Below are 25,743 nucleotides of genomic sequence, written 5' to 3' on the forward strand. Positions count from 1 at the left end.
TTATTTTTATCTCTCATTACATTTATTATTCTACCAGAAAAAATATTTACAAATGAAAGATGCCAAGTATAAATTCTAATTCTTCTTCTTGGGCACTACAGCCTATGACAGGCCAAGACCGTCCCAATAAGTTTTTGCCATCTTGATCTATTCTGTGCCATGGCCTAGTTCTAATATTTTTAAATAAAATATTCAAGAATTTTTATACATAAATGTGATCGATGATTTCTCAAAACTTCTGGACCTAAGAAATCCGTATTTTTTCCGAAGCACAATCTGCTTATCAGATCTGCTGTTCACCTCTGCTTATCAGAATTTGATAGCTCACTGACAGCAAAATGTACCTTTTTCCACACCTTTACATTATATCAATGACTTTCTTATTTTTTCTTACAAGAAAATATTTATTTTCCTTCATTTTATTAGTCTATTTTTACAGCAAAAAAAAATCAAATAGTTAGCTTACTATATAATTTTACAATAATCACCTTGGAGCCATTTATATCTCTTCTTATATTTCACTTCATCATTAATTTCTTATCTTAGCTCTATAAATTTCATAATTCCTAGCATTTCAAAACATCAGAAGGAGAATTCAGCAATAGTTATAAAAAAAGAGTAATTTTATTATCTTTTAACAGAGAATATATTTCACATTTTTTTAAAGGGAAATAAGGAAAAAGAAAGTTTTCGAATAATTAAAAAGTAGATTTTAATTAGAGGACCGAATTTAGAAAACTGATTTTTTTTCTTCTTCCAAGATTGATTTTAGTCCTGAGGACTGAAAAATGACACCCATGAATACTCCTAATTAAAATACTTGAAGATCCTGAACGTTTCTATCAAAAAGCTTAAAGTAAAATTAAAAAATATAGGAGAGAGTCAGGTATGCCCACTGTCAATTTCATATGTATAGAATATTTTTTCAAGTCAATGGGTCATCGGACATTAATTGTTATAATAAAAAAAGATTATTTTCAAAGTTTCAAGTATTTATGCAGCTGTTCACATGGTAAACAATAGTTTTGAAAATATGTTGAATACAGTAGTCATGAAATTAAGAAAAATTGGCTGAATGTTTCGATTAAACTTCCTTTTAATACTAAAAAAATAATTTTTTCTATACATACAGCATTAAAGTATGTAGTCTTAAGTTTAATTTGCACAAAGAAAGAAATCTATATGTGAAAAATGTTTCGAGTTATTACAAATTTTCAAAAAAATTGGATTTCGGGTGCCCTGCTCACATGAATGTCGGGTATCAACGACCAATTTTATTTCGTCGATAAATGTACAGTTGCAAAGATAATTATTTTATTGCTAAATGTACAGTTGCAAAGATAATTATATTATTTGAATGTTATAAGCATTTTTAACACCAAATATTGTTGATATTAAATGATTGTTATTAAATGATAGAATTCACTAGAAGTATATAAATATTTAATAAATAAAATAATTTTGTGATAAAAATGATAAACGAGGTTTACCTATTGTCAATACATTGGTCATTTTCATTTGCGCCTGAAAAAACAGTCAAAAAATATAATTTTTGTAACTGGGCGGGGCTTCCTGACACATTTTGAAACGAGCTGAAAAACATGTTTTTTTAAATTTCTGTTTTTTAAGTTAAACTATTCTTTTTTTTGGTTTACTCTTTTTGCATTATTTAATTATATGATAAAGCAATAGAAACATACAAAAATATTGATTATTACTCAATATTATACAGAAATATAAGCAATACTCCTTAAGTGAGCGGGGCTACCCTACTCTCCCCTATATATATATATTTATTTTGTTGGATACATACATAGCCGTAAGGACTACATCTTGAGTCAAGCAATTCTCACTCACTGGATCAAAACACTGCGGTGGACAAATCTTATCTTTCCCCTCCAACTGCAACAACCACTTCTCCTGCAAGAGACATCTTTATATGATTACAACTTTTGAGCAACAATTACTCTGTAAAAATTATAAATGTATCTCAACACCGAAAATGGTGGCAACTATTTTACAAAGTAAAAAGCTGTGCATAACTCTTCGTACTTAAGTGTTTTGCTAGCCAAAGAACCAGAAATAATTCTTGAAATAGTGAAAAACCGAAAATGTCCCTTTAAAATACTTGGTTATTTTAAAATAGCTGTCACTATTATAGTATTCAACAACACTAAAATTTAAAATTTCAGTAAGACATGATACACATATCTGCCAACTCTCCGGGATTTACCAGTAGGCACTACTGGATTTTGCCATTTTCTCCTGGTATAATGAAAATTCTCCTAATTTTTGTACATTTTAAAAAATTCCCTATAATTGAGTAAGCTTTTGAAAAAATTCCTTATTGGAATAGAATGTTTTACACAATTCATCGTTTGATTGAATATTTAATTGCTAGAACATAATGCAACGAGCCTCAATTATAGTAATCAGTTTAAAGCTTTTTTTTTGTTCTCAAAATTTCAGTTTATTTTTATTCCGTACTCTCTTTTTAAATAATAAAATCTTTTAACTATTAATGATGATTAACTTGTTTTATAATATTTAAAATTAAAAGCCAACATAATAAAAAATATTTCATATTCATTTAATGTCAATCATAAATGGAAAATATTGCAGACAATTTATAGTTATTAGTGTAATAAAGTTTTTGTATTTTGATAACAATAAGAATTCCCAAACTTTCCTATATGAAAAATATTTAAAGTATTATGGAACAGTTATTAAAAAAATTTTATTATTTCGTAAAATCTACTGGATTTTATCCAATCCATGTTGGCAGCTATTGATACACATAAGAGTCAGAGAAGTTATTTATTTCAATACAATATAAATTAAAGATCATTAATTTAGGGTGCATAAATACACTAATTCTTAAAGTAAAGTTTGTTTCCGATTTAAACTTACATACATAACAGAGAGGACATTAAGATTAATTCAAAATAGAAGAGAATCAAAAATAAATATTATAAATTTATTTAATGGAATTGACAGTTTTACATAAATCTTCTTATGAAAACATAATTATTTTTATTACACAACTCATGCCTTTAACAACAGTTAACTTTTGTTACTTGTTACTAACATGCTTTTAATAACAGTTAACATCTGTTTCTGTGGAATGTTATGCATGTGAGATAAATGTTCACCTTTGCGTAATAACAATCTACCGTTGCCATCTGACGATTTTTAAGAGTACGCCGAAATTGGCACAAATAATTAATAAATGAAATAAATACATCTAAGCTTCCTTAATTATTAGTGTTTAGATTTCACTATAAGTGTGCATGAAATCCAATTAAGTATAAGCTTGAAATAAAGTATTCACTCTTTTCAAGTTATTATTTGTTCAAAAAATTGCTTAACAGAATGTTTAAAATAGTTGGTAAAAAAAATAATTCAATATCAAATAATAAGCTCATAACAAATAACATTGCATATTTATACACATTTTGAGTACTAAAGTAGTACAGTTTACTAAACAGTACTAAATAGTACACATTTTGAGTACTCTTGATGATAATTAAGAGCACAAATAATTTTAAAAGTTCCTTAAATATCACAAATAATTGTTAAAATAATCTGAAATAGTTTTGAATTTTCGAAGAATCATAAGATAAGCATCCTGAACTAAATATTTTTCAAGAATAAGGGGCAAGGGTCCTGTAGAAGTTCTGCTTAAATGTCTTAAAAAAATTCATCAAATGCAACAGTGAAAAAGTTTAAGCAATAAAATATGGCCTAACAAATTTTCCACGAAAGCAATTATATTTTTCTGCAGAATTAAGAGTTTAGAATATTTTGGATTACATATGTAAAAGACTGGTGTGCATTTTTTGTGTCGTATAGTATTGGGGAATATACCTTTCTAATTTTACATTGATTACTTAAGCTCTTAGCTTTTTTAACACAGGCATAGCACACATTATACATAAACTTACAGAAAAATGAGTTAGTATTTCTTTAAAGATTGCATAAATTGAAAGTGCCCAAAATCACTGTAGTCCAGATAATGTATCAGGCTGACCACTAACATCCAGAAAAAAATTCCTTGACTTTCCTCTGAGATTTGCAACTAATGGTATAATTCCATTATTTGGAACTGATTGTACACATTTTTAAACACTTTTAATTGTTATTGAAGTATCAATATATTTTTTTTAAAAAGCAAACTTCTTTTTAAAAACGGGATGAAACTCAGAAAATATTTTGAGAGAGTTTATTCTGGTAGACAGTAGGCAACATTCATAAATGTCTAAGAGATATTATAAACGACATATACACATTTTTTTACTGTATTACTTATTCTTGGACTGCGTACAGAGGTTAGAAGCTTTCAAATAATAAAATATTGAAACTAAATTCACGTAAAAATTAATTATTTTCAAAAATAAAATAAAATGTATGACATTTAAAGACTTGTTATTCAATCATTAGTGTCAAACTCATTGATGTAAAGAATACTTACTTCACTATTTAGTATTACATATTTAAAATCCCAAACAAATAATGAACTGAGTGAATATGCACATAATTACAGATGCAATAATTTAAGAGAAACTTCTTCTAACATAAACTAAGACCACGAGAACTATGGCAAAATTCGGTGAAATTTTATGCAGATTTAATATACAAATATTTGTATCAATTAACTTTTAAAAAAATTTATAATGTAGTGTTACGAAATGTAAAAACTATACTAATAATAAACCATTTATAATAGTAAAAAACATTTTATCAAGAAAATATTATTACGTTTCATATCGAAGAATTATCTAAAAGCGTCCTTTCTCATTCCCGTCCAAATGACTGGGTGATGTTTCGATCTCTATTTCTCGTTCCCGTGATATTTCCGGGCTGATATGTTCAAAAGTAATGCGTCAAGTTCATGTATATTCCCTGAATCATGTCTATACACCAAATGACAGTGCCAGACTATTTACAATGTGTTCACAGATAGTTTATTTTGAACTAGATGTCAGCACTCATCAAACATGTAAGCTAAAAATTAACCCGAAAATTAAAAATGAGTAGGTATATTGTATAAACACTAAGTTTTGTATAATTTTCTTCAATTAAAAATAGGCACTTTTATGACTGTTTTCTTCAAAATTATGCAACTATTAAGGGGTGAAATACAATCTTTCACCCAATTAATTTTGATACCGAATCAATTCATCAAAAAAGAAAATTTTTTCTAACTCAGTATAATTTTTTATTCTAACAATTATGATATGTATTGAGTTTTGAAAATACTATATATTGCAATATTTTTGGGCTGCTCTTATCAAAATATCTGAGATTAAAGAAGACGTACCGAAAGCTCTCAGAGGTGACTGCAGTCCGGAAGTAAGAAGTTTTTGGCACTGAGAAGACCTCTACTGAGTCTGTTGCTCATAAGAACTCATCGGACTTCTTCTAAAACCTAGAAATGTACAAAAACTTTGTTGCATATCAAACACATTACTTTAAGATTCATTAATTTCATTCCCTTTATTATTTTTCATATCAAAATATTTTAATAATTAAGTATTCAATTTTTTTAAGCATTAAAAACAAACTGGATTTTGCCTTTCAATAAGGGATTGTGTGTAAAAAAATTATTATTTTTTAATTATATTGATTAAAATATTTCATTAAATTACAACTTATCAAAAGCAGTGGTCGGAAAAACTACTTTAGTAAACTACAACTACTTTCTTTCAAAAATGCAACGACTACAAACTACTTTCAAAATGTCTTCTAAAAATAGCAAAGTAGTGAACTACAAGTGTAACTGGAGAACTTAGTTTCCCCAATATTCAAAATGATTTTGAACAAAAGATTAGCTTGATTAAATATGATTAGATATTAAGAAGTTTTAATTCATGTCTAACACTAAAAAGACTGAAATACCTTTATTGCCCAAAAGCAGTCAAAATGATTGCATTGTGAAAGAATAACTAATGTATAAAGAAATTTGTTTAAAATTAATTTTTTATATTTTTGATATTATTTTCAGTTACATAACAAGTTAGTAGTAAATATAAACAATAAAAATAATTATAAAAGTTACAAAATTCTAAGAAATTGTGTCATTATATACATCATTGTTTTTCGAATTGAAATTAAATAAAAAAGCTTTTTTTATTTATTCTAAAGCACTTTTTACGAATTTGTTCTTTCAACTTTCAAACTCTATGACAGTAATTTAAGAAATGCTTGGCAACAGTCAAATGTTTGATATACGTGGTCAATGCTTTTTTATATCCTCTAAGAAATAAAGCACAGAGAGGGAAAAAAAACAAACCATCCTGAATAACTTTTAATCTAATGATCGGATCTTCACGTTCTAGGACTCAATCATAATGGCTTAAGGGGGTGACTGCAAATATGTTAATTAATTAATGCAGAGGATATTTTAAGTAACTAAATCAGACACAAAAACATACTTTATAGTTCTTCTGAAATCGCATTTTAAAAAGTCAGATATTTTGATTTCGATTTTTCGGGATCGATTCGCACCGATTTTTCAGTACTTCAGACGATATCAGACGTAGATCTTATTAACTCTCAACCACGAAGGCATTCTCATTGAGATTTGCACCAATCAAATTCGAAATTTTTTTTGCATTTGAACGTTATTTCTTTATTTAATTAACGTTACAAATAGTTGCCACGAATCGCTACGAACTACTGCTTTTTTTTTTTGTACGTTATTCATGTTCTTTTTTTTAAAAAGTAGCGCACAACACTACAAAATACGGAAAAAAATGAGACTACAGTAGTTTTGCTACTTGTAGCGTGCTACTGCCGACCACTGGTTATGTTCCTTTTTTATTGTGGCTTATTAAATTTGAAAAAAATGTTGATATGTTTTCTTATGCAGGTGACAAAATAGAATATAGATCTTGAAATGGAATCTTTTGCTTTTTCAAAAGAGCACAATGGAAAAATTTTTGCGTTTGAACTTTATTTCTTAATTTAACTGATGCTAAAAACAGTTGCCAGGAATTTCTGCAAACTAGAGTAGTTTCAGTAGTTTCGCTACATTTAACTCGCTGGCTCCGACCACTCAGCAAAATAATTTTATAACAGGAGGGAAATCACATTTTTTTTTGCAAATTATAAACATATCATTCTGTTACTAGAGAATTTCTGTATTTTCAGTATATATTTTTTTTCTTAGGAGAAGCAAAAATTATGTATTAAAACATTACACATTAAATAGAATTTTGTCCACCATTACAATGCTAAAAGATATCACTCTTAATAACTTTCACTCGAATGATTTGATTTTCACTAAGATTGGATCTTAATGGTTACAACAGATGAAGTCACTCATTATGAGTTACAATAGACTATAAATATGCTAATTAATTAGTCTTAACTATTAATTAAGATACGAAATCAATAATGAACATGAATTTCTTTTTTACATATTTGTATTTTTGACTCTGGAAATCTGGGGTGGGGGAGTAGCTGCAATCTAGGAATTGTGGTTCTTTTATTTTATTTTCTTATAAGCGTCGTTGACCACCGGCCCAATTATTATTATTTTTGGGAGGATTCACGACAGCTAAAGTTCAACTTCTGGACCCAATCCAGAAGATAAGGGAACTCCTGAATCAAGTATTGGAAGAAATTTGAATTCACGGAGCACTTTTTTGAAGGATGTAACCAGCATTTGCGTTACACAGAGAGAAAAACCCCGAAACCCTCCCACGGTAAGTCTGACGGCAAGGGGACAAACCCATTATACGCCTACCACTGATAATATTTTGTGGTAACACTGTGGTCGGTGCAAGTCGGATGTTACATTCGTATCGACCAGTCATCCCTGGGATTCGAACCCGGTTTACCTCATTGGAAGGCGAACGCTCTATGACCTGAGCCGGTGATAGCGGACTGCGCTGCTAACATCTTATTCCCCTTGAAAAAGGTTGGTGTAATGCGCTCAAGGTAACTCTTATGACCATCCCTCATACTTTAATTAAGTAGTAAAACAATTTCTGATAGAAACGTCGTCTCGCCAATATTTTTCGCCAAAAGCTAGAGTGCTGTGGGGGGGGGGGTGTCAATAAGTGTTCCTCCATCTTTTGGTAATTTTCAATTAAAAGGAGTTTTTAAATGCTGTAAATTTTTATATTTCTGTAATTTTAAAATGCAAACTATATTTAAACTATGAAAATTTTTTTTTTGTTTTAACGTGACAAAGATCTTTTCGAGTTCTGAAAATCGGTCTAAATTTTAATTAGACCGATGCAATTCTTTCAAGAATATTGGTTGTAATATTTTGCCAACTTTTCGTCTTAAATAAGTTAAAAAGTAAAAGTTCTGAGTGCAGCTTTTAATTAAATTAAACCTTGCATTAATATTTAAAACTTTGATTTTAATGAATTTTAAACCATTCCAAACTTCTGCGTATTACTTTAAAAAAAAAGAAAAGATTTCCACTTAAAATGTTCGAATTTTTACCATTAACACACTAAAAAGTTAATGATTACAACTCTGACCACAAGCTATGGTTGGCAAACATTTTTTTTTTACTCCAAAATCGTATATATTCGATTTGAATCGGACACAAAATACACAAAATTTATAATAGTTAATATTTCTTACTGAAATGATTAAAATTATTATATTATTGCAAACTAATCACTGAGTTAAAAAAATCACAATTATATTTTTCAGGCTCAACTTGGTGGTAATGATTGTTAAAAATCGGGAGACAGTTTTTCAACTAGATACCCCTAATGAAAATTAATTAGTTTAGATAAGAAAACATAACTGAAAAAGACGTCTTTCTGGTTTGATGAAGTCTTGATACGCTTTAACTAGATATTCAATAAGACATAAAAGCACTGCATTTTAATTAGCAAAAAAGTAAATGGAAGTAATTGAAATATGTTTTTAGCCAGAAAATTATTTTAAATACATTAAATGAAAAACTACTATTTAAAAGTTTCATATCACACTTATTCAGGTATAGTCTATTTTGAAACATAATAATTTAGATGCATATAACTTTCGATATTTCTTTAGTAAAGAAATCCTCGTTATCAATAAAATCGGACTTAAAGAAATAGTTCTATAAAAGATGTATTTATTTATTTAGTTGTATAGAAATATTTTTTCAATTAATATTTTTTCATCATTTTGTTGAAATTATTGATTTATTTTTTAAAAAAAAATCGCTTTTGATTTGCATTAATGCATTTTTTAAAGAAATAATGAAAGGGATAATATAGTAATTTCAATGCATATGCCTTTTATTATTTTGTAGTAAAAAAGCACTTTCTTAATATCATTTCTTAATACATTATCAATTAAATTAGACTTTTAAAAATTCCTACCTTAAAGAATGTATTTATTAATTATACTGCATGAAAATATTTAAAAATTATATTAATAATTTTTTTATGTTTTTTTCTAAATTAATTCTTAATTAATGTTATAAAAGCTATGTTCGTTTAAGTTAATGTTTTTTAATATAAATTACAGCTGATTTAAATTAGTGATTTCTTTAAAAAAATTCAAATTATTTAAATTACGATTTTAACCATGACTAAAATCGTACAGAATAAGATTTAGAGAATAATAATAATATTTATTATTATTCTTGGCATAATTTAAAACTAGATTTAAATTATGCCAACACTAACAGAAGCGATCAGAAACTTAAAAATCCAGTATACTTTTCTATTTAATTTATGATGCTTTCAACGAGAAACATTAAAGATGAATTATTTCGTCCATTTTTCTTTTTCATTTGAAATGATTTTTAACTAATTCTTTCTGTTTTGCTTTCTGTAACTTCGTAGTAAAAATTTGATTTTCAATAAATATAGAAAACTAATTTTAGGATGCTTAGAATCAAATATTTACTAAAAAGCTACAATGAACAAAGAAAGAATTAAAAATAATTTGAAACGAGAAAAAAAAGAAGAAAAATAGATAAAATAATTAGACTTTATACTAATGTTTTCCCTAAAAGCATCATAAATTAAATGAAAGGTTTACATTTAAAATAAAAAGAAGTGTACACGTAAAAATATATCTTTAGATAAATATTTAAGCATTAATTTTCTTAGGCATAGCTATACATCCCAGAATAAGTTAACAAAATTGCTAAAAAAAATCTCTCTTAAGGCTGTTAAATCTAACTAACTTGATTTCTATATATTAGACAAATATTTAAACAAACACTCATATTTATATAAAAATATTTAAGCTAATGATTTTACTGTCATAAAATCTATGCATTTTGCCCAAAAATTATCATTAAATAAAAATGTTGAAAAGATTTTTAAAATGATAGGTAGTAAGTTACCATATGAAAAGACCTTCTTATTCAAAACAAAAGTCAATTGAGAAGGAAAGTATCCATTAATTAATGGCATAAATAATGTCCTATGCTAAATTAGTGAGTAAAAACATAAAATAAAAACATCTATAAATATATGAGGGGAAAAATAATAAAAGAAAAAAAAAGTTCTTAAAGCAGTTTTTAAATTTGCTGAGAATAGTTCGTTTAATGCTTGAATAAACCATTTTTAAATGTATTTTATTCTAATGGTAAATCTAATCCTGGTTGCAATATCTCTAATTTAATAACTTGGCATAATATATTTTGATATATTTCTCGGCCAAGTAAAAGCCGGTTGCCAAAATAGTGCTCGACTTTTATAAATTGCACCCCTCACATGTCAAAGGAAAAGAGAGACCTACATAGAAACTTAACCAACTAGAAGCGCAATCAGCATACTGTTAGGGGTGGGGATTATAATTCAAGCAACTATTGAGCACAGTCCACCACTGCCCCTTTCTGAGCCTTCACAAATAAATAACAGCTTATAATAAAGCTGAAACGGAAAGAAGTTTGGTCTCCTTTATGCTAATAGCACTTCTTGCGTTTTTTGGTTATATCTTAAAAAAGCAATTGAGCCATTCAAAACAATTTTACACCCAATGATGTAACCCGTTTACCTGAAGGTGATTTCATGCAAAAAATATTTTTTTAGAGAATTAACTAAGTTTTATTATTTAATTTAAAAGTGGATGGAAACATTTTGAATTATGAGGCATACATATTTTTATACCATATTAATCTAAGCATTTTTCAATAGAGTAGTCAAAAGTTTCACACCTTTTTTATTAAGTAGAAGCCAAGAAAAGTTAAAATTAATTATTTGTAAAAATAATGACGCAAAAATGAAAAGAAAATATTAAAGTGGACAACAATTATTATTTAAAAGTGATTAACTTACAAAGCAGGCCAGAGAAACGTCATTCATTGATGGTCAAATACTAACCTTGCATAACTAAATATTATATTTAACGAGCATCGAGTTTTATAAAAATATCCTAATGATTGAATAGGATCATGCGTCTGCTTTATTTTTTATTTCCTATATTTTTTATTCAATTTTCAGTAATATACATCTGTACGCATATATTTGGATAAATGTATTTATCAAAAACTCATTATATATTTTACTAACATGCAAATTAAAATGAAAATATTAGTTTAGTAAAATTTATTTTTTTATCTTCTTGAATCAAACTCTCGTAACATCAACTATGGTTAACTGATGTAAGTGTTGTGTTTTAAGGCGACAAGTTAACTTTCAAGAAAACGAAAATTCGTTACAAAAATAGATCTTTTACTTTTTGTATTTTTTTATTTAATTATTTACCTGAACATTTCAAAACAAACTCTTTTTGGATCGAAGCAAAATTGACGAAGATAGGGTGATTTTAGTTTTAACCACGCCCATTTGTTTAAATGTTCTTGTCTGTTTTTGAAAATTGTGTGTGTTTTTTTTTAAAAATTTTAAAGCATCTAATTATTTAACTAGTTCATTGCATTATATTTATAGTTGCTTATAATAAAAAAAAATATTTGTTCAGAAGTAGAATTTGCAATATATAACTAAAAAAAACCACTTTTCTCAAAATGTTCTTTTTAAAAAGTTTGCGAATTTCAAACTGTGCTAGTGAAATGAATTTTTATTTTATTGAACTGAACATTTTATACTATATATTTATGAATGTTATTTGTTTGAAATTTTTGTTTAATTTAGTAAGTAGAACTATTATTATAGATCATCTTTTATTCACAATTCGGTGATTTTTTTCTGAAAAAAGTAATTTTTGACTTCTCTTTTACTGTTTTTTGTTTCTATAGTAAAAAATTTAAACACTTTTCCCGAAAATTTTTTATGTGACCTAATATATAATATTTTGAAACAATTTTGTCTTCTTAAAAAAAATTTAAAAAGCGAGGAATGATATCAAAAACAATATAATTCAAATTTTAATTTTTTTTAAATTTTAAAATATTTTTTTTTGAATTTTTGTAAATTTCTTGCTTTAAATTTATACTGAAAATTTTAAACCAATATCTTGATAATTTCTAAAATTTTTTTTAAAGATCTTTATTGTCTAAAGTCTCTACAAGGAGTATGGAGTTGTATGTAGAGACAAATATGTAGAGATTAGCGTCCTAAAATACCTCAGAATTCGATATATCGTCCTATACGTCTTGATTTCAAAATTTTTAAGTATATAACCACGCGTGTTTTGGCAAAACTATTAAAAGAATTAATTTATTATATTTCAGCATTTTTCATTCTTTAAGCAACTATGGAATTTTTTGATAATATGCTAATCTACTTTATTTTATTTTTGTTAGTACTTTAGTTTCGATTTTCATCAAATTCAACATTCATTCTAATGTTTGTCAAGTTTTCTATCTTTTTTTTCTATTTAAGTAACCTTGTCGACCCATTTGCTATCCTAAAATTACTCTGTTCAAAAAGTCATACTAATATCATTAAAGCGCACTATTTTTCTTGAAAAATTAACAAACAAATAAACAAATCGAACTTCTATCTAACAAGCTTCCATTTTGCGACTTTTTTTCCGAGGAAACAAGAACATTTTGGAAGTTTCTTCGTAAACTAACTTCCAGATAAGGAAGTGAAACTTCTATTTAACGAACTTTTCTTTGAGATCCATTTTCCCTATTCAAAATATTTCAGAACACTTTAAACTTGTTAACGCATTTTATGGGGGGAATGACCTTAAATTGATTTTCGGAGCCACTTAACTTTTACAGAAAACAGTAAAATCCTTTTCTCTTTTTGTTTGCATTTTAAACGAAAAGTAGCAATTAAACTTAAGAACGCATGTGCTAATGCTTGTTTAAAATTACTTTTATAATAATCGCAATTATACTTTATAAATAAAAATAGCTTTTTTTAGTTGAAAATGCATATAGCATGTACTAGATAATGTTTTGCTCGATAATGTAAAATGAATAGTAGATACTATTTTACAAGATAAAGGTGTATTCATGGCTATTTTAATTTTATTCCAGTGTTTATGAATTTAAAACCTGGTTTGCGTTGAAGTATTTCAGAAGGGGATTTTCTATTTAACGAATTTTCCATATAACGAACTTATTATCGGGATTTAGAGACTTAGTTAAATAGAGGTTTGACCGTGTATATATATATATATATATATATATATATATATATATATATATATATATATATATATATATATATATATATATATATATATATATATATATATATATATATATATATATATATATATATAAATATATGAAATGCTCATTTAAGATTTTGACACTCCCAATATTAATCAGTGCTGTTTTTCGATCACTTCGAAATTTGAATCACGGATTTAAATAATCACTTTTTGATATGTTTCATTTGTGTTGATTTCATCGTAAATGCAAGTGATATTTTGATAGTTTTTTCGGCAGTTGTAAGCTTCTTCATGTGGTTTGAAAGTTTCTTATTTTTTTTTAATACTATATTATTACCAGGATTGGGCTTTTGCCAGGAAGAATGTGGAAAAACTGGCAGAAATGGAAGAAACTAAAAGTGACTAATATAATTGTTTACCACAAACCAATAAATAATGCAAAAGTAAAATTTTTATCGATTATCTTTTTTTATATTATTTATTTTAGTTTTAAATAGAATTTTAAACTCTTATAACCTATTATAATAATTTACTTTGTGTTTTAATTTGGGTTATCCTTATGTTCTTAAAAAAAAGTTCATTTATATCTAGACAAATGTGCACTTATATTATTTTTAGTCTACAGAAAATTTTGTTTGAGGTGTCTAGGATGATTTTAATCTCAAAAACACATGATAGTACTTTTTTTTTAACTTGATACAATTTATCTAAAATTGTATTCAGGATTCTAGGTTTTTTTTAAAGACTTACCATAGACGCAGGTATTATTTAAATACAAACACTTTTGTGATACATCACAAAGAACTTTTACAATTTAATTTTCCTTAGACTTAAAAGTTAAAGGAAAAATAAAAGAGATACTGTGGCATATTGCGCATACGATGAAAGTCATAAAAATCTTATTAATAACTTTTAATAGAGAGTAAAATATCTTTCAAAAACCATACTAGCTCAAAAAAATTGAAAAATAAGAAGTTTTTTTTTTTAAATTTTTTTTTCTTTTAAAGCGCCATGCTATCCTGAATCTAATTATGTACCAAGTTTTTGAACCTTGCGCGCAAAATTAAAAATCTCGAATTGTGAAAACCCGATTTAAAGACATAACTTTAAATACTTTTGAAAAAAAAAATAAGCGAGTTTGCAGACGATTCCTATTTAGAAAACTGGTTTGATATTTATTGCTTTCATGAATGGGTTTCAGAATTTTTGCTGTAACTTTAGAAGTTATTTAGATATTATTTTATACTTTGTTTCTAACTGCTCAGAATAAAAAAGGTTATAACATTCTTCTTTCCTTAAAAAAAAATTTGATTTTTTTTTTAGGAAAAGCTGTCTAGTCTTAGAGGGTTAGGACTAGACAGGTGGAATTATCTGAGAAATAAAAAACTAAGATTATTTAACAATAAATTATTTGTCGCACAATTATAACATTAGTAAATTAAGTAAAAATTACCCAAAATTTGAAAATTCTGTTGGTCGGGGTGGTTGAGGCAGGAGTGACCCTTTAGCCCTTCATCTTGTGATGGTGGATCCTTGAGGTCCTTGTATCCTAAAAGTGAAAGAAGAGAATTAATACTGAGTACATTGCTCGAATGATATCATAAAGTGATACATTTTCACAATAAGTAAGTAGATAAAAAGAATAAACAAAGTATACTTCTTGTGAGAAGTTTGTCAAAAATTTAATTGTACATCTCAGGTACAATTCACTTTCTCTTTCAACATTCTCACAGTTCACTTTTACTAAAGCATAGTCAAGTTTGTTGCAAATCAAGTTGATTTGTGTCAACGCTTTCTTACAATTACACGTCAGTGTCTTTCTTTTTGTATTTTTCGTAATATATATATGATATATGGTTTAATATATATATTTATTAAGGACATTTTGAGATATTGCCACAAAATAATTATTCACTATATTCGTGCCATTAAATTATACTCAGATGGTCAGTGTTAAATCACTTGTGAAAAAGTGAGCTACTGCCTTAAGGGAGGCATCGTCAGCTAAGTTTTCGAACTAAAAAATTGAGTCGAAATTAGCGGCTCTGAAGTCTAACGCTTTCTTAAAAAAAGTTTCGATTTAGTTTGTTAAAGTGGTGATCAAAACTGTCAATCTCTAGGTGTTATGTCTACACTTCTCTGATACTAGTGAGCGGCAGTTATCTCTCTTAAAATCTTGGTTCTGCTTTCTTCTGAGTTTCCCAAGCTCACTTTCTGAAACGTTACACCATGCTGGTGAGGAATAGGTCATGGATTGGTCTAATCATGGAGGTGAAAAGTAACCTTCTCAGCTTTAAACTCAGCTTTTCGCTGTACATTATTGATTGCAGTTCTAAAGTTGCAGAATTGGCTTTAGACGTTTTTCACATGATTCGACCAAGTCCGTCTGTTGTTAATGACTAGACCTAAGTATGTTGCCTTAGTTACTCTTGGTATCACATGATTCATGAGTACTGGTCCATTATGCTCTCTAATTGGTTTCCAGTTCTTCTGGGTTACCAATAGTTGGGACTATTGAGCATAGTTGGGACTTTTGAGCATCTTTATCCTATATCTTATCTTGCAGTTCTTCTATAGACATGTTCGGGTTACTTAATCTTACTATAGTCCATTCCACCTTAAGTTGGCACTGCAGGGAAGGGTAGGATATGTAATACTCCGTCTTTGAAAAGTAGTTCTTCTCTATTTTGGAATTAATTGCAGTTTAAATGCGCGTTCAAATATAAATAAATATTGTATAATAAGAAAAGTTTATCGTGAAACATACATTCGAAGTTTTTCATGTTTAAATGTATTTAACTTATGAATATCTTCTCAGTAAAGAGAATGTACAAAGAAGAAGGTGTTTTAGTTTGGCGCTGGATTAGTTTTCAAGACCAAGGAATTGGCGCGTTGACTAAGCTTTTACACTGGTCAGTCAGCTAGTTCCATTCTCCTTGCCAATCTCTTGTGCAGTTCTTTTTTCCCTTTCTTTCACTCGCATCGCTTAATTGTTCTTTTGTTTTGTTTCTTTATTAGTTATTAACTGTTAATTTGTTGTTTTTTACTGGTTAGTTATTGTTAACTCCTTTTTTATCATTATTAATTTTTTTTGCAGTAATTGTTAATTTGTTGTTTTTTACTAGTTATTTAATGTTAGCTCGTTTTTTATAGTTATAAAATTTTTTTTGCATTAATTGTTAATTTTTTTTTGTGATTCCTAGTTAAATTTTTCTTCTTCATTTTTTTGTAGCTAATTACTAAATGTTAGCATGTTTTTTTGTTAGTTTGTATTATTTTCTTACTTATTAATGGACAGCTTTTTTTCTTTTGAAGTTATTAATCTTTAGCTTGCTTTCCTTTTTTAATTATTCCTTTTTTTCTGGTTTAAATTGGATTTTCTTGATTTTCATTCAAATACACTGTAAGAACTTTGATTTATAATTAAAAAAACTTTATAAATGTTTAATCAATATGAAATTAATATTAAACTATATTATAACAATATTTCAGAAGATTTAACTACCTAAAACAATTTTTCATTATAATACATAGCTTTGTATGCATAGCAACCATTTCGAAACAAATACATGATTGAAATTTAAAGACTAGATGAAATAGAGAATTTAAAGGATACTTAAACTATTAAACCAAAGTTTCAATTAGCAAACCATAATTTTAATTTAAAATTGTGATTTTCTTTCTCTTGATTTTTAAAATGACAAAATAAATGTAACAGTCTGTGTTTATAATGTAGTCATTCATCAAAAAATAAACAAATATTTAATCTATAAATTTTTATAGCAAAATATTCATTCTTAATTCCAAATCAAAATAGATAAGTTAAGCTAAAAAAAAAATTAAAAAATCTATCTATGTACTCATTGGAATTTTTTTTTCTCAGAAAATTTTTTTCTGATAATGTCAAAGATGTACACTGTAAACATGCACACTGTTACCAGTTAATAACCCTACTGCTTTAAATAGGGTTTAAAGGGGAAGAATGACACTGTATCAGAAAAAAATATCTGAATCAATCAGCATTTTTATTCTATTTTTGGCAAATTAGGGCAATTTTTTTTTAATATAACCTCAAGCTTTAGAAATATACATTTTCCACCAATAAAATATAATGAAGATTTTAACTCCACGCTTTTTCAATGAAAAGGTAGAATTCAAATTAACATTATTTGTATTTTTTTTGTGAAAAAAATTCAAGTTTATTAATTACTTTCTACAGCTATGCAAGTTTATATTAAGACAGCCCTGGATGTTTTCTTTAATCTGTACTTTCAATTTCAAGCATTAAAAGATTTTTAAAAATGTAATTTCTAATGTGTTGGAATTTATCACACACCAAGAACGAAAGTAATTTCATTAACTAAAATTAATTAATGCAGCACTTCATTTAAAATAAATTTTAAAACTAAGAAAAGAAAATAATAAAAGTATCAATAATTTTAAACACTGTTTTTTAACTTTTCAAATCAATATATATATAAAAAAAATCTGTTGATTTAAATCAAAAATCATTTGATTTAAATCATGATTTGCCCACGAGAGTGCAGGAATCTCACTTATCACAGCTCAGTGGACGAGCATGCTAACTCACAAGTATTTCACTAAACATGCAAAAAGATAGGCGCTTTCATACTCCATAGACCATCGATGCACCGAAGTAACCTGTGGTTGGATGAATTGTGGAAATGCTGAATAGAACAATGTGTAAAGCACGCTTTTGCATACTATGTGTCGAAAATCAACATGGCAGAGAAAATTCGAATTTTCACTAATTTTCGAAAATGGAAAATTACACACTTTTTAAAAACACTCAATGAAAATAGCACCTTTAAGGGCTTTTAAAAAAAGAAAAAAAGCACCTTTAAGCACTTTTTAAAAATGCACCATGTTATTATTATTGGGTTGGTAGAAAGTATTTTTTTAAGAGTGAAATAAAACATAAAAAAATGTTAAACTTATTCAAGTGATACTTATTTAAAAAGAACACAACTGAAGACAAAAAAACATATTTTTAACAACAAATATCAAACCATCCTAAAAAGAAACTAACAAACATATAAATAATCCATAGCTAGCTAAAGTTATTCCATATTTATTAAGTTAAATCAAATAGTATAAATAACCAAAAAGTAATGCTTTGTATTAAACAAAATAAATAAATAAATGAAAAAAATATAATATTTCATTAAAAATAAGTAAGTAAATTATCCTAAAATAAGAAACAATGCTGTTGGAAAATGAAAAATAAAGGAAGAACTTATTAATCAATAAAATAAAAGATTAACTTTTTAACAACTAAGTCACACTAAAAAAATTACATCACCCTAAATTAATAAAATACAGTTAAACTCTGCTGAACTCCCGGACATTGTGAACGAAATGCTCGCTCACGTGCCTTGACATACACATATAATATCACTTTTTTGTGGATATAGTGAACCAAAAGGTGAGAGGAAATTGGATATTCTGAACTTTTTTCTGACCTTGAGTGATTTTTTCCTTCATTTTTCGGTAATTTTGAAATTCCTACATAAAATGCATATACCAATTTTTAAGACCTCTTATTGAGTGAAATGTAGCCAGAAGCATTTTTTCTTATTTGCTTCTTTTATCTCAGTTTTTCATCCCTAAATCTTTTGCACGCACGACGATGAGTAATAAAAAATAAAAGTGAACACATTTTTTGTTACTACAAATTGTTTTTTAATCATTTTTGTATTTCTTTTTAGTGGTCATTTACTTAAATAACGTGTAATAAAAGGGAGCAGTTTGGAAAAATTAATTAAAATTGTTTGCAGTATGGATAGAATGAACTCCCAGTTATAGTGAACTGAAATTTCGGTCCCTTGAAGGTTCACTATAGCGAGGTTTGACTGTATTATACAATAATATGTAATTAATTGAAATTAAATCATATTTAACCACTTACAAAGTTTTAAAGAACAGAAGAAAAACTTTTAAAGATTCAATATGCTTAAATTTTCTATTTTAAAAAGAAATGAATCAAATAAAGATGGAACCAAAGAATTGGGTTGAAAAGGCTCAGAAGAAAACATCAACAATAAGAAGGAATTACTTGAGATAGATGGCTCTTTTTCCACAGACTCAACAGGATGACTCATTGAATGAGGTTCAAATTTGGACAAAGCACGACTTGAATTCTTTGTAGTAGGTCTAAGTGGTCCTTCTAACCTAAAGTTATGAACATTTTGTTATTCTTCGAGCATTTAAGGATTTTAAAAAAAATAAATATATATAGCTTAATCCAAGCAAAAAAAAAAAACGCTTAAAAATTTGAGTATTAAATGAAAAGATATAAAAAGTTAATTCCATGCGAGTCGGTGACCAATCTGTATCGGTCGTCGACACATTAGGTTTGAGGAATAAGTGGTCACCATGGGTGCCCACTCTAAAAATATTTCAAGACTGAACTTATTTTTTTGATAAATGAACACAATCTAGAATTATTTACTAGAATTTTCAGTCATTTACAGTTCACTGACTTCAGAATGTACCTTTCTATAATAAGGACTTGTATATTAAATTAATTATCAAGGTTTTTTTATATTCATTGTATTAATTTATTTTTTACAGCAAACAAGATAAAAATAACAGCTAACCTTGTACATCTTTTCACACCAACCACTGAATAATAAACAAAAATTTTTTTCTAAGTTATACATATCTCTATTTATTTTTTCACTTTATCATTATTTATTTTTTGTCCTATCTCCATAATTTTTTTTTTAAATAATAATCTCAATTTAACTTGGGCCAGCATTAAAAAACGCTTTAGATACACTAATATTACAAATTTTGTTTAAGCAAGTAAGTGTTGAAGTTCCATCTCATTCTTTCATTAATGAGCTGCATCATTACTTGATCATTTCACAGAAATTTTAAAGATTTTCAATGTTTACATTAAAATGTAACTTTTATTTTTCTTTAACAGCAAAAATTTGTTACATTTTTAAGGAAATACATAAATTTTAATATTAAAAACAAATTGAAAAGAGATATAAATTTAACTTTATTTACTGATTTTTCTTTCAAGACTGACTTCAGTTTATTTATGAAAATAATTAAAAAATTCCAAACTATAGTCATAAATAAGGTTAACGAACAAATGTTAATAGGTTTCAAAAAATAAATCTTAAGATTTATAAACTGAGCAACCTGAATATGCAAACTGAGTTATAAATGTTAAAATATGAGATGTTTGTTACGTATTTTACTTGAGAGGAAATGAATTAAAAATTTAAATCATTTAAAAAAAAATCAATAAGGGACAGCTTTGTTGTTGACTAAAGATTTCCAAAAAGTCCCAACATTTTTTGTTGTGAAATTTTTTAAAGCCTGTAATTAAAAAATTGATTAAATAAATATCAACTCAATCAATATAAGCTAAATTTAAATAATCCAATTCCAATTTCTTAAATTTTCAACCCAAGTGGAATAAACCCTTTTTCAAAAAGAAATATCAGATATCTAAACAGTTTAAAATAGCAATCTAGTTTAAATAATAACATTAATTTTAGAACTATTTAATGTCATTCTCAAATAAGTGAAAACAAGAAGAAAAAAATTATGAATTTCTTAAAAAATTAAAATAAGTGATATTTATTAATATTTTATATAAAAAAATTTAGGTTATGTTTTCAATAGTTTATGGACAACTTTATTTTATATTACTTAAATTATTTTGTTACAATTAAACTGAATGAATTTATATGAATAATATAAAATTTAACTATATAAAATAGTTTTAAAAAAAATCTGTTTGGTTTAAACCACATAGGTCTTTATTCAACTATCCAACCGTCTATCCATGTTAGAAATTATTCCAAAAATATATGTTAAATAAAAATAAATAAAAAATTTAAAATTTTTAGAAAATTTTATTAAAAAAATTATTAATGAATGACTCACTCACTGCGTCATTTTGGCCACAAGACATCAATGAATGCCTCAGCTCATAAATTAAATAAGATAGTGCGACTCTATCATGCGTCACACCAAAATATTAAACACTGAGACATTTAAAAGCCACCATCTTATATTAACCGCAAAAACATTGCTTTATATAGTTTGTCTAAAGTAAGAATTCCCCTAACCATTTGTCTGGGCTTGTGGGGGTGACTATGGTAATGAGGTCTAATCAAAGAATAAAACTAATTGACAAATTCAGAAAAAGACAAAATAAGTAAGTAATATTTAAAATAATAAATTAAAATCGAAAAGCGCTTAAAGCAGCTGAATCCAAATTTGTTTTATTTTAATTTATAAAGTCAGAAATACAATTCTAGCAGAAAACAACAAAAAGTTTAAGATATGCGTGTTAGCAGGACAGTACTTCATCAGGGGACACACTGCCAGCCAACACACAGGAGCCTTTCAGTTGTCAGTGGTGAAATCAAAAACTGACTGCGTCCCCAAGGCCTCATAATGGAAAATCAAATAAGTAAAAACAATTAAAAAAATTGAAATGTAAATGCAAAGAAAAATTAATGACAAACAGTCCCAATTTAAAAGTTCACATCGTATGATTTAAAAGCACACAGACTAAGATCTAATAAAGAGACTCCCACATATAAAAAAAATTTAAAATGCCAAATCATTAAGAAAACTTTAGAAATAAGTCAAGTGCTGACCCTTTTTTGAAAATCCTGAAAAAATAAAAGAGAAAAACATTCAATGAGTAAAAATTTAAAAAAAAGTGCTGCCATCTATATGGGGTAACGAAGTATAACTATTTCAAGTGGGGTCGTTGTTTAGAACAGGTTTTGGCTCGAGTCGACGAAAGAAAGGGAATCCTTTTCTTCGCCCTATAATGAAGAGAAGCTACCCTCCCTGAAATGTGCTATTCTTGGTTCCATAGCAGCAGACGGCCACAGACTTTGTGGTGGGCAGAGTTCATATCATAGACAAACTATACCTATGCTTAACATATTAACCAATGTTCATAACGAGTACAAACTGGTTTTTCAAGTAAAACTGATTTAAAATAAAGTTTAAAATAATGGCCACTTATTAATCTAAACAATTAAACATATTATAAAATAAAATAATGAACATGTTGCATTCAATTTTATAACAAAAAATTTAATCTTTAACAACTAGTATGAATGAGCATTAGAATTGTCATAGATTAAACATCAAAAACGCTTATTGCAATCACAAAATTTTAAAAACTAAGTAAATTAATATCTAACTATACTTTTCACTCACATTTAATTTAAAATATTTGCTTAACAGACCAATTGAAATCCTGTAATTTTAAGATTATTTAAATAAGTTTTAAAATGCATGAGTATATAGAAAATGAATTGCACAAACTCAAAGAATAACCAGTAGTCTGTTCAGGGTAAATTTACTACCGTTAGTAATGTAGTTTAACCTTCACAAAACCAACTTTTGAAAAAACGGTAGTTTAACAAAATACTTTAAAATAAGTAAGTTCAAAGATTCTCCACCTCTTAAAATTTTGTTTTTGTATCCCCATAAAGAAACTATAAATCCTAGAATTTTTTAAAATGAAGCAATGAGATTCTCTCTCTATAAACTTTAAAGGAAGACAAAATTCAAACATTATTCTAAACATTTGAATATTATCTTCAACATTATTGCAAATTTATTCTAACAGATCCTTATTTTTGTATGAAACGTTTTCTTATTTTTGTATGAAACGTTTTCTTCTCTGTGAAACTTTTTTCTGTATGACCTAGTCGAAAATTTTCTCATAATAAAAATAACTTATTTCTAGTACTGTTAAATGCAAGTTGAAATTTAACTATGAACAATGGATTTTTAAATTTGGAAACCATTTTAAGCCCGAAATGTAACAATAGCGAAATTATTTTTTAATACATGGACAAAAATATACAGAAATTTACTAGTCATAGATGATTTTTATTTGTAGTGACAATTTTTGAAAATAATTTCTTATTTTACCATATTTTTGTGTTGATTTTTTGATGTAACTTTTAATTTTCACAAATTATGTCTAAATTTTCACAAAATAGGCACCTCTAAAAAAAACCTAGACAGACCCCTAATAACTTTATCCTGAAATCTCATAACAGTTTTGAGTCATTTGTAAAAGCAGATATTTCTTTTAAATATATCTTAAAAAAGAAAACTCCAGAAATTACAGCTTGATTAAATGCCATTGTCTTGGTTGTTTAACACAAAACTACCTTGCAATGTCTAGTTTTTAGACTAACTAAATGAGAAAGGAAAAACCTAACTATTTTTAAACACTTCGATCAGCATTTAATAATAATTTAAATAATGCATAGTTAATTTTGAGTTACAGTTTATTGCTACTCAATAATTATGTAATGCTTAACTTTTACAAAGTCTAACTATGAGGCTGGGATAGCCTGGTTGGTAGGGCACTGGAGCACTAAGAGCTCGTGGGTTCGATCTGCGCCGGCCGAAGACTCCTGGTGTAGTAAATGGTGACTGATGCACGTTAAATCCGTCGAGTCACAAAGTCCTCCATGTTCCGATAACAAATCATACCTCTGGGAGCACTGATACAGGAGTTTCATTGTATTCTGGATTATTTCAACATTACAAGGCTACGGAATTGAACATTAGCAGTAGTCGTAAACCCAAAATTGGGTAGATTGTTCAATGACGAATATATATATATATAAAAAAAGTCTAACAATGAACAAAAAAATTTTTAGATAGTTTTGATGTCTTTAAATCTAACCAACCACAGTTTTTATGGGAAGTTTTACCAGCCAAAAAATTCCAAACTCTGAAGAGAATAATACACAATTCATGTTTATTATTATTATTTTTAAGAAGCAAATATTTTCTACCTGTGCTGTTTTATTTAAATACGATCTCCTCCCATTTCAACGTTCAGTTCATAGATATAAAGAAAACCTTCGAAAGATGCAACCATCACACACGGAACATTTTGTATTCTGAAATCATTCAATAAAATTAAACAATGCAATATGTAATAAAAAAAACTGGACAATCTCAACATTTATTTTAAATTTTGAAACTTTTATTACTTTATTAATCACAAAATGTTAAAATAAATGTTGAGTACAAAATGTTAAATAGAAAAAAAACAAGAAAAACATGAGCTTTAATTTTAAAAGTACTATTTCCAAAAAAGGAGTTTTAGGGAAAAAATATATTCATAAAATTTAAATTTGCAGATAATTTTGCTCCCAGACGACAGATTTTAACAAACCCCCAGCTTTAACAAACTTGTTTTTTATTATTATTTCATGGCAGTAAGTTTTAAAAAATAAAATGGCAAGAAATTTGTATAGTTCTCATTTTTCAAGTACTTACTTTTCAAAAAATTAGTTTTTTTACCCATCAGCATAGGAAAAAATCCAGTAGATTTCATGAAATATTATAAATTTCATGATAATTTTTGCAAAATGTACTAAATATTTTACACATTAGGAATTTTAGGGATTTTTATAGTAATAAAAATAGAAATTCTTTTTAATATTTTCCAGTTAGGTTTCCAATCTAATAATGATACTGATGACTACCATAGAAATCACACATTTAAACATGGCAGTGAAAAAAGAAAAGAAAATCAGTTCAGAGAAACAAAAAGAGAGAAAAACTAGAGGTTTCATTTCCACATTTGATTATCAGAAACACAATGCCACATTTATATTAAAATCACACAAGCAGGGCAGGAGCAATGCTTTGAATGATCTTAAATAAAATTTGACTGGGTAACACTGGACTTATTAGAGACATTGAAGATGTAAATTTTGTTGACCTTTTTTTAATTGTTTGTACATAGTTATGAAAAGTATTTTACTCTATCTTATCAAATAATAGATATATAATAACACAGTTTATTTTTAAAATAATGGTATTTAAATTATAAATTATTTAAGAGTGAAAAAGACTGTTTTAAAATATAATTTTGCTATTCTTTTTTAAAAAAAATCCTGCTATTATATCTTTATTAAATTTCCTTTTCTTAGAGTCATTAATTTTCAGATATAATTAGTGAGATATGCACAATTCTGAAAATGGCAAAAAAATTAAAGAGTTTCTCAAAAAATAAGGAGAACTAGTACACACAGAGAACATTTCAAACAATATTTTTCAAATGGTATCTAAATTTAAAATTTTTTTTTAACAAAAATGAGTCCTTTATTTAAAAATAAAGAAAAAAAAACATGCTTCAGGATAAAGGAAAAAAACAAGACATATTTAAGTAATAAAAAAAAGCATTTA

The 25,743-nt window shown here is 26.9% G+C and overlaps 1 long non-coding RNA gene across 2 annotated transcripts in view; it reads right to left on the bottom strand.

Moving 5' to 3' along the window:
• Positions 1 to 24,419, bottom strand: part of LOC147817085 (uncharacterized) — a 56,331-nt gene extending 31,912 nt beyond the window's left edge. The window contains exons 1-5 of one of the 2 annotated variants that reach the window (XR_015430231.1): positions 24,339 to 24,419; positions 19,583 to 19,698; positions 14,960 to 15,055; positions 5,321 to 5,428; positions 1,814 to 1,920 (exon numbers count right to left, since the gene is read on the bottom strand). This is a non-coding gene — a long non-coding RNA (uncharacterized LOC147817085). The remainder of the gene's footprint in view (positions 1 to 1,813; positions 1,921 to 5,320; positions 5,429 to 14,959; positions 15,056 to 19,582; positions 19,699 to 24,338) is intronic. The other variant, XR_015430230.1, reaches the window with a different exon arrangement.
• Between the last annotated feature and the right edge of the window lie 1,324 nt (positions 24,420 to 25,743).

Source organism: Parasteatoda tepidariorum, chromosome 1 (assembly GCF_982258835.1).
Source record: "Parasteatoda tepidariorum strain Cologne lab strain chromosome 1, Ptep-v5.0, whole genome shotgun sequence".
NCBI classification, from domain to species: domain Eukaryota; kingdom Metazoa; phylum Arthropoda; class Arachnida; order Araneae; family Theridiidae; genus Parasteatoda; species Parasteatoda tepidariorum.